The sequence below is a fragment of the Marmota monax genome, unplaced genomic scaffold, assembly GCF_021218885.2.
Source record: "Marmota monax isolate L192 unplaced genomic scaffold, Marmota_monax_Labrador192_F-V1.1 WCK01_AAM20220418_F8-fsc00170, whole genome shotgun sequence".
In the NCBI taxonomy this organism is placed as follows: Eukaryota; Metazoa; Chordata; class Mammalia; order Rodentia; family Sciuridae; genus Marmota; species Marmota monax.
In genome coordinates this window covers 990,715-1,007,154 of record NW_026692395.1, presented here as the reverse complement: position 1 = coordinate 1,007,154, position 16,440 = coordinate 990,715, and the positions used below count along the sequence as shown (strand labels likewise).

The window sequence follows — 16,440 nt, the reverse complement described above, 5'->3', positions numbered from 1 at the left end:
CTGCATTCTTAACAGTCATCTCAGATATTTTCTCTTTGAGTCAGCAGAGGACACATTTGGGAAATGCTGCCTTTAGAGGCATGGGAGTGAGGTGGAAGCAGGAGGACTCTGGCCCTTTAAGGTCTGATTGAGGGATGGCCTTTATGACAGCTGTGAGGCAGAGCAGGTCCCTTCTCCTTTCTTCCTCCTTCTGGATGGGTGAGGGAGGCGGTCCTGCTCCTTGAATTTGGTCTCTTAAAAAGAGAGTGGGATGGGCCTGCTGCCTTGCCCCACCTCCTCTTTCTGCTCATTTTGATGCTGAGAGGTCAAGTTAGGAGAGAGGTCAAGTTAGGTCAAGTTTGGCCTAGGAGGTCATCTTGGGAAGCAATATAGGGCCTGCCTTTCTTTCATTCCTTGTCCCATCCTTGGTCCTGGAGCCTGGATGTGGTTCCTTGAGTGACACAAAGGGATCAGAGTGACACCATTTGGGCTTGGTCTGGAACTCATGGCTGAACACCAAGCCTTTCAAGATGGTCCTCCCCAGCTCTCTTAGAATAATTCTTTGGGGACTGGTGCTTTCAATGGAGCATGGGGTCCACATGGAAAAGGGAGACCATCCCTCTGTCACCCCCCTGCCCACGGAAACCCCTACCTTGCCATGTTTCAGGAGCTGATAGAAGACGCAGCAGGCAAGCAGCAGAGGGAGCCACAGCTCCAAGGGCATCGGCTACAGTACATGCTGGAGTTGGACCAGTGTTCAGCTGACCCCCATGGACATCCTAGGAAGATCGCACCATCGGAGCCACCATGGTGAGGCTGGTGAGGCCTAGAAGAGGTGAATCCTCATGTCCCTATTCCACCCTAGAGTTGGGAGAAGGGCAGAAGACTGTAGAGAACAAGGAATCTGTGGGTTTACTGTCAGGCCTCATTGCCTGGTGCAGGTAGGCACGACTTCATTTTGTTTGTTTTTGTTTTTGTTGCTGGAGTTTGAACCCCAGGGTGCTTTACAACCAAATCAGTCTCCAGCCCTTTTGGGGTGGTGGAGGCTACCAGGGACTGAACTCTGAGCCACATCCCCAGCCCTATTTTGTATTTATTTTGTATTTATTTTAGAGACAGGGTCTCACTGAGTTGCTTAGCACCTCTCCATTTCTGGCTTGAACTTGCCATCCTCCTGCGTTAACCTCCCAAACTGCTGGGATTATAGGCATGCATCACCATGCCAGGCCCCAGCCTTTTTTATTTTTATTTTAAAATTTATTGATTTATTTATTGGTACTGGGGGTTGAACCCAAGGGTGCTTAAGTGTTATACCTATACCAAGACCCTCAAATAACTCTCAGATCACACATTGGCATTCCAATTAAGCCTTTATTGCTGGCCAGTGGCAGACACTCTACTCTCTAAAAGCAAGATAGAGTGGTGCACCCCCTTCAGTTTGGCCTCATATTTAAGTCAAAAAACCACAAAAGGGACATTTGGGGGTTTAGTCAATGCAATCAAGCCAAATTACAGAAGCGGGAGATTGCATTCAGGTGGTGGGAGGCTTAGCCAATCAAAATAAGCCCAGTTACCCAGTTACAGAAACAGGAGCCCAGTCATCCCAGTTACAGAAACAGGAGCCCAGTCATCCCAGTTACAGAAACAGAGCCCAGTTAGATAGTTCCGTGTTCTTGAGGATTCAACCAAAGGAAAAAACAAAGCTTGCCCCAGTCATGACCTTTCTAGTTGGCATGGATGTTTCACAAAATGGAGTTAATAAACAAAATGGAGTCACTATAGTCACGACTTCCGGTTCATCATATTAGCACTGAGCCCTTTTAGAGACAGGGTCTCGCTGATTTGCTTAGGGCCTTGCTAAGTTGCTGAAGCTGGCTTTGAACTTGCAGTCCTCCAGCCCCAGGCTCTGGAGCTGCTGCAATGACAGGCATGCACTACCACACCTGGCTGATTTTTAAATTTTTGAGAAAGGGATTCACTAATTTGCTGAGGATCTTGCTAAGTAGCTGGGGCGGGCCCCAAACTTGTGATCTTCCTGCCTCTGCCTCTTGAGTCACTGGGATTCCAGATATGTACCACCTGCCCTGGTTTTGAAAGGACGGCAAGCTCAGGAAAGCTGGCTCCAAGCCTATTTTCCTTTAGGGCCCCAGCTTAAGAACAGATTAGCTTGGGGCCTTCTGAAAAATCTTTTCCATTCCCCACAACAACTGAGTAATGTGTTAGCCACTTTCCTTCATAATAATCTTATTGCTTGTTGTCTCTGAAGACTGTAATTGAGCTGCATTTTTGTGGAGGGCTGTTTATGTGGTGGCTTGCTCTTAGAAGGCAAATAGTACAGGATGCTGTGTTGGGGAGACTTATAAGCCCTCAGAAAAGATGAGAAAAGCTAACACCTGAGGATATGCGAGCATCTGTGACAGTATTTAATTAATGACAGCCAGTACCACTTGTAGTTCTGGGGCAATTAACAACTTTAGAGACAAGAAAACTATGGCATGGAGAGAGAAAGCAACTGGCAAATGTCACACAGTGGGTGGCAGAGATGGAATTTGAGCTCAATTCTGATCCTAAAATCTGTCTATAACTTTTAAAATCTTTAAATACAGTATCCCAACAGGCCAAGAAGTTCTCCTATTTGGTCCATGGTGCTACTTTGAGATTTTGGAACCAAATATGCTTTGAGATTTTCTTTGTCCCCATCATGCTCAATTCGCAGCAAGATGGGGCCCCTTCTGCCTGCCTGATGGAACCTGGGTGGCAGACCATAAGCACACAGACATGGTCGCAGCAGCGGTGGTAGCGGATTCCATACCGCTGGCAGGGGGAGGACTGCAATGTTAGAATCGGTAAACAAGTCAAAATAACACCTGGCATTTTGCCAGGGGTATGATAGAGTTCGTAAACAAGACTGGATGGTGCCTGGCAAAATGCCAGAGGGAGTGGTTTGAGAAGTAACAAAAACGAGCCATTAAGTGTGGAGATTCCTGATTGGTTGACTGATGTATCTATTTTATGCTAAATAGATAAGCTGTGTGGAATGTATAAATACTGCTCCTGTCCTGCAATAAAGGGTTCCTACTCCTGCTGTATCAACGTACACAAGTTATTTGTCACCCCCCCCCCCCCCCGTTATTTTGCTGCAGCCGGACTGCGGCACTGCAAGGTAAGGCTGAGAGAAGCTTGGGTATCTGAGAATGAGGAAGAAAAAGTAGAATGGGAAAGTGGTTCCCTAGCAAGGAAAACTTTAGCAGTAGAACAGAACAGAGAGGAGGATGGGAGCGGAGAGCAGAGGGAAGGATGGGAGCGAATCTCAAAGCTTGAACATTTTTTGCCCTGTCTGGTGACAGAAATTGTCCAATTTAGTGAGGGTTTAAAATCAAAGTTCCTTCTGGGGGCCATTGTGACCCATAGAACTTTTGGGGTCTAAGGATAGGATTCCGTGTTTCCCATGACCTTCTGGCACCCTCAGGGGTGACTGGGAGCAGAAAAATGCGTCCCAAATTTTGCTTGTGCTCACCTGAGGAACGGGTAAGGGCCAGGCATGGGTTGAGGTGTCCCAGCAACCCACTTGGGGGCCCAAACGGATGGAGAGGCTTGCAAGAGGACTGGAATGTCTCCACAGTTCCCGGAGACTTGAACGGAATGGGTAGGGTCTATGGCATGCGTGCGACTTATGGATAGACCCCACACATGGAAAGGGGCTGTAAGGTCAGGAGAACAAGGGAACTTACCCAACTCTGTTGGCCCGGATGAAGACAGGGAAAAGAGCAGCTTAGGAATTTTCCTGGTTCATTTGAAGGGGGGAGGGATGGACTTCAATCCCCTGAGGCAGAAGCCCGAAAATCCCTCCCAGGTTTCTGCACCAGATGTGAGGTCAGGCAACTGGGCAGCGATCAAAGGAGGCAGATTTAAAAGGCTGCTGAACGAGGCTTTATTGAGACTCACTCCCATGTGGGACTCGATCAGACTGACAGAGTAGACAGGAGAAGGGTCTGAGGAGAAACCACGTGGGGGTTCTACAGGACTGGAATTTTATGTGGCTTATGGCAGGATGGAAAGGGCTTGGGACAGGAAAAGCTGTTTTTAGAGTCCCTTGTCCTACTGGAGTTGGTCTGGGGAACTGGCTGAGACCAGGATTGGTCAGGAAACCCTGCTGATTAACAGCCATTAGCCAGGAGATCCCACTTATTGACAGTTGTATCCGTCGTTGCCTCATTGATATTTCTTTCCCATGCTCAGGCTACTTGGTGCTTTGTTCCTAAGTCACTGCCACCGACCTGACACTAAGCTCAAGTATCAGATCAAAAGTCTCAATCAAACCTTAGGCTTTAAGACCAGCGGACACACACTCACTCAGACCGTGGTGATCAGATCAGGAACCAAGGCAGGCTTCTCCTGGGGTGGAGCTGACAGCCAGTTTAGGAGAGAGTCCTAGGGAGAAGTTGCAGCTCTCACCAGGGTCAAGATGTGGCTGTAGAGTCTGAGAGTGGTGAGGAAGAGGCAGAAGATCAGGCAATCCATGAAAAGAGTTGGGATGTCAGTCCAGGTTCTCATCAGGCTCTCCAGCGGGAGGGCATCAGTGTGGGCTGGCTTAATGTCAGTTCATTTGCTCCATCATTTATACTAAATTTTGGGGCTTCTGACCACCCTTTCAATCCCTATCAGTCATTTGCATAAAGCATCTGGTCTGTGGTCCCTATCCTGATTTTCTTGCCACTCCCCCTTATTGAGGTGAGGACAACATGACAGAGACTTCACTCTGAGCTTTTCAGGGTGGGGAGAAATGACTTGTTTGTGCCTGAGGGCCATACTGGAAGGCTCTGTAGGTATGCCTGATGAGACTGCAGGTTTCAAACTGGAGTTTTAAAATGGAGTTGCTTAGGCTCAGGCCTAAGGCCATCTTTACACTAGTATAATAGTATAGGTAGATAATGTTACAAGTGCTTAGAGGATTAGCAATTGGGATACCAGGATTCCAGAGAAGAAATGGATCAGGCCTGGGGATATAATGCAGTTGGTAGAGTGCTTGCCTCACTTGCATAATGCCCTGGGTTCAATGCTCAGCACCACACACACACACACACACACACACACATGTCTCACTGTTTGGAGCAGAGAAAGGAAAGCAGAGATAATGGTGGAAGGCCTCATTGAGAAGGTAATATTTAAGCTGGAACTTGGGAAAGGAGGAGTAAGGAGCCGATTACATTGGCAGAGAAGTTCATCCTGATTTAGGAAAGAGAACATAACTTGGTGTGGGTGGAAATTCATTCAACAAATATTTATTTAGCACCTACTGAATAAATAGGGCTGAGCATGCAAATGTGATTAAGACAGGCAAAGCTACTGTCAGGTCGGTGGTGGCGACTTGGTGGCAACTTAGAACAAAGCAGCCATGTAGGAAAGGAACATCAATCAGGTGCCAGTGGAAACGCCTGTCAATCAGCGAGATCTCCTGACTAATGCCTGTCAATCAGCAGGACCCCCTGGCCAGTCCTGGAGTTCAGCTAACTCCCCTGACCAACTGCAAAAGGACAAGGGACCCTAAAAACACCTTTCCCTATCCCAAGCCCTTCCCTGCTGTAAGCCCCATAAAAGTCCAGTCTGGTTGAGCTTCCACACGGTTTCTCCTCAGACCCTTCTTCTGTCCACTCTGTGGGTCTGATAGAGTCTGCCCGGGAGTGATATCTCAATAAAGCCTCGTTCGGTGGCCCTTTTAAATCTGCCTCCTTGATTCAGCTATAGAACAGGTAATTTCAGGCTGCCATTCGCCTGCGTCTCGCAGACAAATTACTCAGGCTCAGTGCTAAAGAACCCGCGGAAAATGCTTCTTGGAGCCTGCTCCTATCAGAACATACACCGAGCCTGGAGCGGCTGAATTCCGGCTCCTGGAACTGCTCTGGCCCAGGGCTAAAGAACCCGCGGAAACTGCTTCTTGGTCCGGGTCCTGCTGAATACTGTGGAGGTAAATACTAACCGAGCCTTCATAGGCAGTGGCAACAGGATTGAGACGGGGCTTGTGAGGGCCGGTCAGGACTCACCCGTTGCTTTGGTCACCCGGCAAAGGGAACGAAATGCTGCCATTCACATGGGATACCAACATGGCAGAGATCTGATGTTATCAGAAAGCGGTGGAGGAGACAACTTCATCGATACCAGCGGCGACAGAAACAGTTGGTCTCCTGGTAAAGATGAGTCACAAACACCCAAGTCTCTCTCACTTTGTCATCAAGCCAGAGGGGCAGAGCAGAGCCGCCGCCCGCGCCCGGAACAGGCCCAGCGACCCGCCGAAGTGGTAGTCACGTCACCCCAATTGGAGTAGGGGCTGAGCAGAGCCGCCTCCTGCGCCCGGAACAGGCCCAGCGACCCGCGGGCGTGGAAGACACGTCACCCCAATTGGAGTAAGGGCAGAGCAAAGCCACCACCCGCGCATGCAAGGTAGGCAGACCTGTGACCGACCGGCAGAACAGGCCCAGGGGTCTGCGGGCGTGGTAGACACGTCACACCAATTGGAGGAGGGGCAGAGCAGAGCCACCGCCCGCGCCTGCAAGGTAGGCAGACCTGCGACCGACCGGCAGAACAGGCCCAGAGGCCCGTCAGCGTGGTAGACTGATCACCCCAATTGGAGGAGGAGCACAGCCGCCACCCGCCCCTGCAAGGGAGACTTTTTCAACTATACAAGAGCAATATAAATATATAGGGGGAAAATTTCAAAAACACAACAGTTTCACCAAGCAGAAAGAAATGCGAGCAGTATGAAAAGACAAGGAAAGAAAGGACCACAAGCAATGCAGGTCAACTCAACTTTAGAAGAGGTAATAGCTACAGCAGATGGAATGTCAGATAAAGAATTCAGGATATACATGCTTCAGATGATCTGGAGTCTCAAGGAAGACATCAGACAGCAAAATCAGACAATGAAAGATCACTTCAACAATGAATTACATAAACAAATCCAAGAAGCAAAAGATCAACTATACAGGGAGATAGAGGTTATAAAAAACAAACAAACAGAAATCCTAGAAATGCAGGAAGCAATAAACCAACTTAAAAACTCAATTGAGAATACTACCAGCAGAGTAGAACACTTAGAAGATAGAACATCAGACAATGAAGACAAAGTATTTCAACTTGAAAAGAACATAGACAGCTCAGCAAGACTCTTAAGAAACCATGAGCAGAATATCCAAGAAATATGGGACAACATAAAGAGACCAAACTTAAGAGTCATTGGGATACAGGAAGGTATAGAGGAACAAACCAAAGGAATGAGCAATCTATTCAATGAAATAATACGAGAAAACTTCCCAGACTTGAAGAATGAGACAGAATCCCAAATCCTAGAAGCCTACAGGACGCCGAATGTGCAAAATCATAAGAGATCCACACCTAGACACATTATAATGAAGATGCCCAACATACAGAATAAGGAGAGAATTTTAAAAGCTACAAGAGAAAGGAAGCAGATTACATTTAGGGGTAAACCAATCAGGATAACAGCTGATCTTTCAACACAGACTCTGACAGCTAGAAGATCCTGGAATAACATATTTGAAACACTGAAAGAAAATGGGTTCCAACCAAGAATTGTGTATCCAGCGAAATTAAGCTTCAGGATGGAAGATGAAATCAAAACCTTCCACGATAAACAAAAGTTAAAAGAATTTGCAGCTAGAAAACCATCTCTTCAAAACATCCTTGGCAAAACATTATAGGAAGAGGAAATGGAAAATAACAATGAAAACCAACAGTGGGAGGTAGGACAGTAAAGGGGGGAAAATAATCAAAGAGGAAAACAAAGCATGTTTAGTAACAGAAATAAACAAATATGGCTGGAAGAACAACCCATATCTCAATAATAACCCTAAATGTTAATGGCTTAAACTCACCAATTAAGAGACACAGGCTAGTAGAATGGATCACAAAACAAGACCCAACAATATGCTGCCTACAGGAGATGCATTTGATAGGAAAAGACATACATAGGCTGGAGGTGAAAGGTTGGGAAAAATCATATCACTCATATGGACTTCGGAAACAAGCAGGAGTATCCATACTCATATCAAATAAAATAGATTTCAACCCAAAGTTAATCAAAAGGGATAAAGAGGGACACTACATACTGCTCAAGGGAACCATACACCAACAAGACATAACAATCATAAATATATATGCCCCAAACAATGGTGCAGCTATGTTCACCAAACAAACTCTTCTCAAGTTCAAGAGTCTAATAGACCACCATACAATAATCATGGGAGACTTCAACACACCTCTCCCACCACTGGACAGATCTTCCAAACAAAAGTTGAATAAGGAAACTATAGAACTCAATAACACAATTAATAACCTAGACTTAATTGACATATATAGAATATACCACCCAACATCAAGCAGTTACACTTTTTTCTCAGCAGCACATGGATCCTTCTCAAAAATAGATCATATATTATGTCACAGGGCAACTCTTAGACAATATAAAGGAGTAGAGAAAGTACCATGCATCTTATCTGATCATAATGGAATGAAACTGAAAATCAACGATAAAAGAAGGAAGGAAAAATCATGCATCACTTGGAGAATGAACACTAGGTTACTGAATGATCAATGGGTTATAGAAGACATCAAGGAGGAAATTAAAAAATTCTTAGAGATAAATGAAAACACAGACACAACATATCGGAATCTATGGGACACATTGAAAGCAGTTCTAAGAGGAAAATTCATTGCTTGGAGTTCATTCCTTGAAAAAAGAAAAAACCAACAAATAAATGATCTCATACTTCATCTCAAAATCCTAGAAAAAGAAGAGCAAAACAACAGCAAAAGAAGTAGAAGGCAAAAAATAATTAAAATCAGAGCTGAATTCATGAAATTGAAACAAAAGAAACAATTGAAAAAATTGACAAAACTAAAAGTTGGTTCTTTGAAAAAATAAATAAAATCCACAGACCCTTAGCCATGCTAATGAAGAGAAGAAGAGAGAGAACTCAAATTACTAGCATACAGGATGAAAAAGGCAATATCACAACAGACACTTCAGAAATACAGAAGATAATCAGAAATTATTTTGAATCCTTATACTCCAATAAAATAGAAGATAGTGAAGGCATCGATAAATTTCTTAAGTCATATGATCTGCCCAGATTGAGTCAGGCGGATATACACAACCTAAACAGACCAATATCAATTGAGGAAATAGAAGAAACCATCAAAAGACTACCAACTAAGAAAAGCCCAGGACCGGATGGGTATACAGCAGAGTTTTACAAAACCTTTAAAGAGGAACTAATACCAATACTTTTCAAGCTACTTGAGGAAATAGAAAAAGAGGGAGAACTTCCAAATTCATTCTATGAGGCCAACATCACCCTGATTCCTAAACCAGACAAAGACACTTCAAAGAAAGAAAACTACAGACCAATATCTCTAATGAACCTAGATGCAAAAATCCTCAATAAAATTCTGGCGAATCGGATACAAAAACATATCAAAAAAATTGTGCACCATGATCAAGTAGGATTCATCCCTGGGATGCAAGGCTGGTTCAATATATGGAAATCAATAAATGTTATTCACCACATCAATAGACTTAAAAATAAGAACCATATGATCATCTCGATAGATGCGGAAAAAGCATTCGACAAAGTACAGCATCCCTTTATGTTAAAAACTCTAGAAAAACTAGGGATAACAGGAACATACCTCAATATTGTAAAAGCAATCTATGCTAAGCCTCAGGCTAGCATCATTCTGAATGGAGAAAAACTGAAGGCATTCCCTCTAAAATCTGGAACAAGACAGGGATGCCCTCTCTCACCACTTCTGTTCAACATAGTTCTCGAAACACTGGCCAGAGCAATTAGACAGACGAAAGAAATTAAAGGCATCAAAATAGGAAAAGAAGAACTTAAATTATCACTATTTGCACATGACATGATTCTATACCTAGCAGACCCAAAAGGGTCTACAAAGAAACTATTAGAGCTAATAAATGAATTCAGCAAAGTGGCAGGATATAAAATCAACACGCATAAATCAAAGGCATTCCTGTATATCAGCGACAAATCCTCTGAAATGGAAATGAGGACAACCACTCCATTCACAATATCTTCAAAAAAAATAAAATACTTGGGAATCAACCTAACAAAAGAGGTGAAAGACTTATACAATGAAAACTACAGAACCCTAAAGAGAGAAATAGAAGAAGATCTTAGAAGATGGAAAAATATACCCTGTTCATGGATAGGCAGAACTAACATCATCAAAATGGCGATATTACCAAAAGTTCTCCATAGGTTTAATGCAATGCCAATCAAAATCCCAATGGCATTTCTTGTAGAAATAGAGAAAGCAATCATGAAATTCATATGGAAAAATAAAAGACCCAGAATAGCAAAAACAATGCTAAGCAGGAAGTGTGAATCAGGCGGTATAGCGATACCAGACTTCAAACTATACTACAGAGCAATAGTAACAAAAACAGCATGGTACTGGTACCAAAACAGGCGGGTGGACCAATGGTACAGAATAGAGGACACAGAAACCAATCCACAAAACTACAACTATCTTATATTTGATAAAGGGGCTAAAAGCATGCAATGGAGGAAGGATAGCATCTTCAACAAATGGTGCTGGGAAAACTGGAAATCCATATGCAACAAAATGAAACTGAATCCCTTTCTCTCGCCATGCACAAAAGTGAATTCAAAATGGATCAAGGAGCTTGATATCAAATCAGAGACACGCCGTCTGATAGAAGAAAAAGTTGGCTACGATCTACATACTGTGGGGTCGGGCTCCAAATTCCTCAATAGGACACCCATAGCACAAAAGTTAATAACTAGAATCAACAAATGGGACTTACTCAAACTAAAAAGTTTTTTCTCAGCAAAAGAAACAATAAGAGAGGTAAATAGGGAGCCTACATCCTGGGAACAAATCTTTACTCCTCACACTTCAGATAGAGCCCTAATATCCAGAGTATACAAAGAACTCAAAAAATTAGACAATAAGAGAACAAACAACCCAATCAACAAATGGGCCAAGGACCTGAACAGACACTTCTCAGAGGAGGACATACAATCAATCAACAAGTACATGAAAAAATGCTCACCATCTCTAGCAGTCAGAGAAATGCAAATCAAAACCACCCTAAGATACCATCTCACTCCAGTAAGATTGGCAGCCATTATGAAGTCAAACAACAACAAGTGCTGGCGAGGATGTGGGGAAAAGGGTACACTTGTACATTGCTGGTGGGACTGCAGATTGGTGCAGCCAATTTGGAAAGCAGTATGGAGATTTCTTGGAAAGCTGGGAATGGAGCCACCATTTGACCCAGCTATTCCCCTTCTCGGTCTATTCCCTAAAGACCTAAAAAGAGCATGCTACAGGGACACTGCTACATCGATGTTCATAGCAGCACAATTCACAATAGCAAGACTGTGGAACCAACCTAGATGCCCTTCAATAGACAAATGGATAAAAAAATGTGGCATTTATACACAATGGAGTATTACTCTGCATTAAAAAATGACAAAATCATAGAATTTGCAGGGAAATGGATGGCATTAGAGCAGATTATGCTAAGTGAAGCTAGCCAATCCCTAAAAAACAAATGCCAAATGTCTTCTTTGATATAAGGAGAGTAACTAAGAACAGAGTAGGGACGAAGAGCATGAGAAGAAGATTAACATTAAACAGGGATGAGAGGTGGGAGGGAAAGGGAGAGAGAAGGGAAATTGCATGGAAATGGAAGGAGACCCTCAGGGTTATACAAAAGTACATACAAGAGGAAGTGAGGGGAAAGGGAAAAATAATACAAGGGGGAGAAATGAATGACAGTAGAGGGGGTAGAGAGATAAGAGGGGAGGGGAGGGGGGATAGTAGAGGATAGGAAAGGCAGCAGAATACAACAGCCACTAGTATGGCAATATGTAAATCAATGGATGTGTAACTGATGGGATTCTGCAATCTGTATACTGGGTAAAAATGGGAGTTCATAACCCACTGGAATCAAAGTGTGAAATATGATATGTCAAGAACTATGTAATGTTTTGAACAACCAACAATAAAAATTAAAAAAAAATATGACAAAAATAAATAAATATATAAATCTGCCTCCTTTGGTTGCTGCCCAACTCGCCCGATCTGACAGCTACTGGCTTGGAGCATGTTCTCTGGTGGGGAGATAAATGTGCAAACAGTTAAGTCGCAAATTGTGGCAAATAGGTTATGATTGAGAATAGCAATGAAGTCATGTCTTTCCATGGGGTTTTGCGAAGGTATCTTTGAAGAGGTAACATTTGAGTTGAGGCCTATTAAGAAGGGAGACATGAGAAGAGTGGAGAGACACCTGATTTGGGTTTAAGGAACAACGTGTGCAAAGGCCTAGAGGGAAGAATGTCCTATTTGTGGCTGAGTCTAGAGAGCTCTGCAGGGAATGGCAGGATATGAGGCTGGTGAGAGGTGGGGTCGGAGGCCCTGAGGAGGGCCCCAGATTCTTTTCCTAACTGCAGCACAAAGCAGACCAAATCAAGTTTGCACTGATGCTATGAGGCTGAAAAGGAGGATGCCTACAATTAGGCACATATCCCGGGCCGACTAGGAAGCAACTGGTATCTTAGGGACTCTGGAAAGGATCCAGAAGCAGATGACAGGTTCAGTCACACAGGATGTATGAGTCATTCCTTTCCCTGAAAAGGTCTGAGCAGACCCTTCCTGGCTCTGAGCCTCAGCAACCCCACCCTGCTTCAGGAAACTTGTGAGGTCAAGGTCTGAAAGGAAAGGGCAGTTCCTCACTAGACAGCCTGCTAGAGTTTGGGTTGGGTCCCTTTTCAGGCAGGGTGGAGCAGGTGTATGGGTGGGCCTCTTGGAAAGATTATTGTAAGATGGGAGTATGGAATAACTTAAGAAAGCAAATACAGGCCTGGCTTGGGCCTGTGTGAATGATGGCTAGTGAGTGCCCCAATCCTGAGGGTGTGTTAAGCATGAGTTAGAATCCAAACTTTAAAAAGTATTCTGGAACATCAAAATATTAAAGAGTTATGTTAAATCCCCAGCACTATTACAACCCCAGACTTGTGGATTCAGTGGAGGAGGAAGGTTACATGAATAATATATAAATTAACATGGAAATACTTACTCAGATGTTTGTAAAGGAGAGAGAGAAGACCTTTTCCTGAGATGTCTGGTTTTGTAGTCTTTGCTCTTGACCTTTACCAGGAGGGGGAGCACAAGTTGGGAACTCTGCAGGCCCAGCCTTCCTACCCTTTGGCCACTGGGTGTCAGCACAACAGTTTGGATTAAATCTCTCAATTGCTATGGGGCATGTGGTTTTTAATAGACTTTCCAGCAAACAAAATATTGGTGATCAAGGCCTTGTTGAGATGGTATTTAGAGAAGTGTTGGTAAAATGAATGGGGCTAATGGAGAGCCATTTTTAGAAAGGATTGGAAAAGGGATAAATGGGGAGTTAAAGGAGAAATGGCCAAAAGATACTTAAGAAGCAATTAAAAAAAAAAAAACTTTTTGAAGTTGTAGATGGACAGAATGCCTTTATTTTATTTATTTTTATGTGGTGCTGAGGATCGAACCCAGTGCCTCACACATGCTAGGTGAGCACTCTGCCACTGAGCTACAGCCCCAGCCCAAGAAGCAATTCTTGAAGTTGTTGGAAGACAGAAATGGCAAAAATAGGTGTCCCCACTAGTGATATAATTATTTTGTGGTGCCTAGGTCCTGGATTTAAAACAATGACAAAATAGCACCCAATATTGAATTGTTGCTGCAAACCTGCATCTGTATAGTGATATGAAATAAGGACTCTTTTAAAAATATTTTAAACATTTTTATTATTTTTAGTTATACATGACAGTAGACTGTGTTTTGGCAGAATATACATACATGAAGTATAACTTATTCTATTTGGGTTCCCACTCTTGTGGTTGCACATGATGTGGAGTTTTTCTGTGTACAAATACAAGGCTAGGACAGTTATGACCAACTTTCTACTGTCTTCCCTATTCCTCTCCTTCCCTTCCTCCCCCTTTGTCTAATCCAATGGATTTCTATTGTCCCCTTCCCAACCTCCCTGTGGGTTATTATCCACAAATCAGAGCCAATACCAAGAAACCAAAGGCCACATGTTCTCTCTGAAATAAGGACCCTAATCCATGTATGTTTCAACATGTCTTTTAGTCACCTTTAGTAGTCAATAATATAATTGATCTTCTAAACTCTTAATGCTTGAGTTTTTCCCCTGAGTCTAGAACTGTAAAGTGATCTAAACGTGAGACAAATTACTTTCTTTAGTGTTTTCTTTCTAATTTTTATTGGTGCATTATAATTATACGTAATAGATTCATCATGACATATTTGTACATGGACATAACATAATTTGATCAATTTAATTCACAGTACTTCCCTTTCCCTTACCTCCTCCCTCCCCTGACCAACTTTTTCACCACTGGTATAGTTTCTTAATAGAAACCTGCTTGAGTTCATATTTTAACTTTACCACATACTGGCTATGTGTCCTTCATGTTTTGGTTTCTGTGGTGCTGGGATTGAACCCAGGGCCTTACATATGCTAGGCAAAAGTGCTCTCCCACTGAGATACATTCAGCACTTGGGTGTGTGTCCTTTGACATAGCTTCTGTGAGCCTCAATTTCCTAGTCTGCAAAATGGGAATAGTAAGTATCTCATAAGACTATTGAGGATTCAAGAGTTTATACATATAAAGCATCTCACAAATGATAGATATTATTCAACAAATGATAGATATTATTACTTTGAGTTAATTTCAGGGATGATTACAGCTGTGTTTCTCTTGAACAGTTTTGTGAAGGATTTTCAGACTCAGTATTCAGGCAAGACACGAATCCCCTGACCCTGTTCTGCCTTATGTGTGCAGGTTCCTGGACTTTCCTCTTGGACCAAAGCTGGAAGTGTACCAACTGGTCAGAGCCACTGTGGTTTATCATCAACAACTCCACCTAGCTCACTGTCATTTATCCTGCCATGTGGAGCCCCGGGCCCCACAAACCCCAACCAACCACTTTCCATCAGGAGGAAATTCCTCAAAGCCTTCTCTGTCTAAAGCCTGAACAGAGATGGACACCACACAACACATTCAACAGATACTCTGGGATCACAAGAGTCACAGGGTCCTAAGACTCCACTTCATGTGTCAGCAGCAAAAAAGGTAGCTCACTTTTTTGGATTCCATTGGATTCCTGGGATCCAATGGAATGGTACTTCACCTTTGGACACTACCTTTGTACTAGTCTATTTCAATGACACTCATAAAAGTGGCCAGAAGGCTAAACTTCCCAGTGGAATGGAAGAATTTTTGGAAAGGGAATCTTCTAAAAAAGGGTCCAGCGAGCAGGCAGCATCGTGTCTAGAGTTTCTGACTCTTCCCAGGAACATTATGGGTCTGCAAATAATCAGTCTGCCAATAATCAGTGTTCCCTTTGTCCTTTCAAAGTCAGCTTCCAGCAGCGGGGCTGGAATCATTGGATCATTGCTCCTCGTCACCATACCCCAAACTACTGTAAGGGATCCTGTCCTCGGGTGCTACTTTATGGTCTCAATTCCCCCAATCACACCATCATTCAAAACTCATCAATGAGCTGGTGGACAAGAATGTCCCTTGGCCCTCCTGTGTCCCTTATAAATGTGTTCCCATGAGCATCCTTCTGATTGAGGAAACTGGGAATATTCTGTATAAGGAGTTTGCTGATATGATTGCTCAGTCTTGCACATGTAGATAATAATGAAGGAACAGCTAGCTAGGGCTGCCCATGTCATTGAAGAAAGGTTGAAAATATCAGTGTGAAAGATGTACGTGATCTTAAATCTATAGGTCCTATCCCTTGCCCTAAGTATTGTTTCTTTATTCTCTCTCCCCATTTGTAATCTACTCAGTTGACAAGACTGTGCTGATACCAATTTGACCTAGTCAAATTTGGTCACTAGAACAAATCTGACCACTACTATTGGTCAGTGCAATTTGACCAGTACAATTTGACCACTAGTCAGAGCACTTACTGGGTAAGATGGTCCTTTGGAGATGTTCAATTTTGTCATTTTTATTGTGACGTTTTCAAGTCACTGGCCCAGGCTGGTAGAACTTTATAAAGTATCCACCAAAGCCTGGGAAAGGTGGATATTTGCTAATGTTCAGTTTCTAAGGCTCTGGAGGATTTGGAGTAGTAGCCTGAGATTTTTGTACCGTCTTCCTCCCCTCCTGTCTCCTGGAAATGAATGTCTCCTATTCAGACTGCCTGCTTCTATGCTCTTTCTACCTTCTAATTCTTGGACTAGAGAACTTTGTAGGTAACCATCTTTATAGGAATCTTCATGTAAACATGTAGGGCTTTTCCTCTCAGCCTCTGCATCTGGAAAAAGCCCACAGGGAAGCATCAACATGGAGTTGTCCCAGATGGCAATTG

The 16,440-nt window shown here is 43.4% G+C and overlaps 1 pseudogene; it reads left to right on the top strand.

Moving 5' to 3' along the window:
* The first annotated feature begins 409 nt into the window (after nucleotides 1-409).
* LOC124091501 (bone morphogenetic protein 15-like) lies at nucleotides 410-15,759 on the top strand (annotated as a pseudogene).
* Nucleotides 15,760-16,440: the final 681 nt, after the last annotated feature.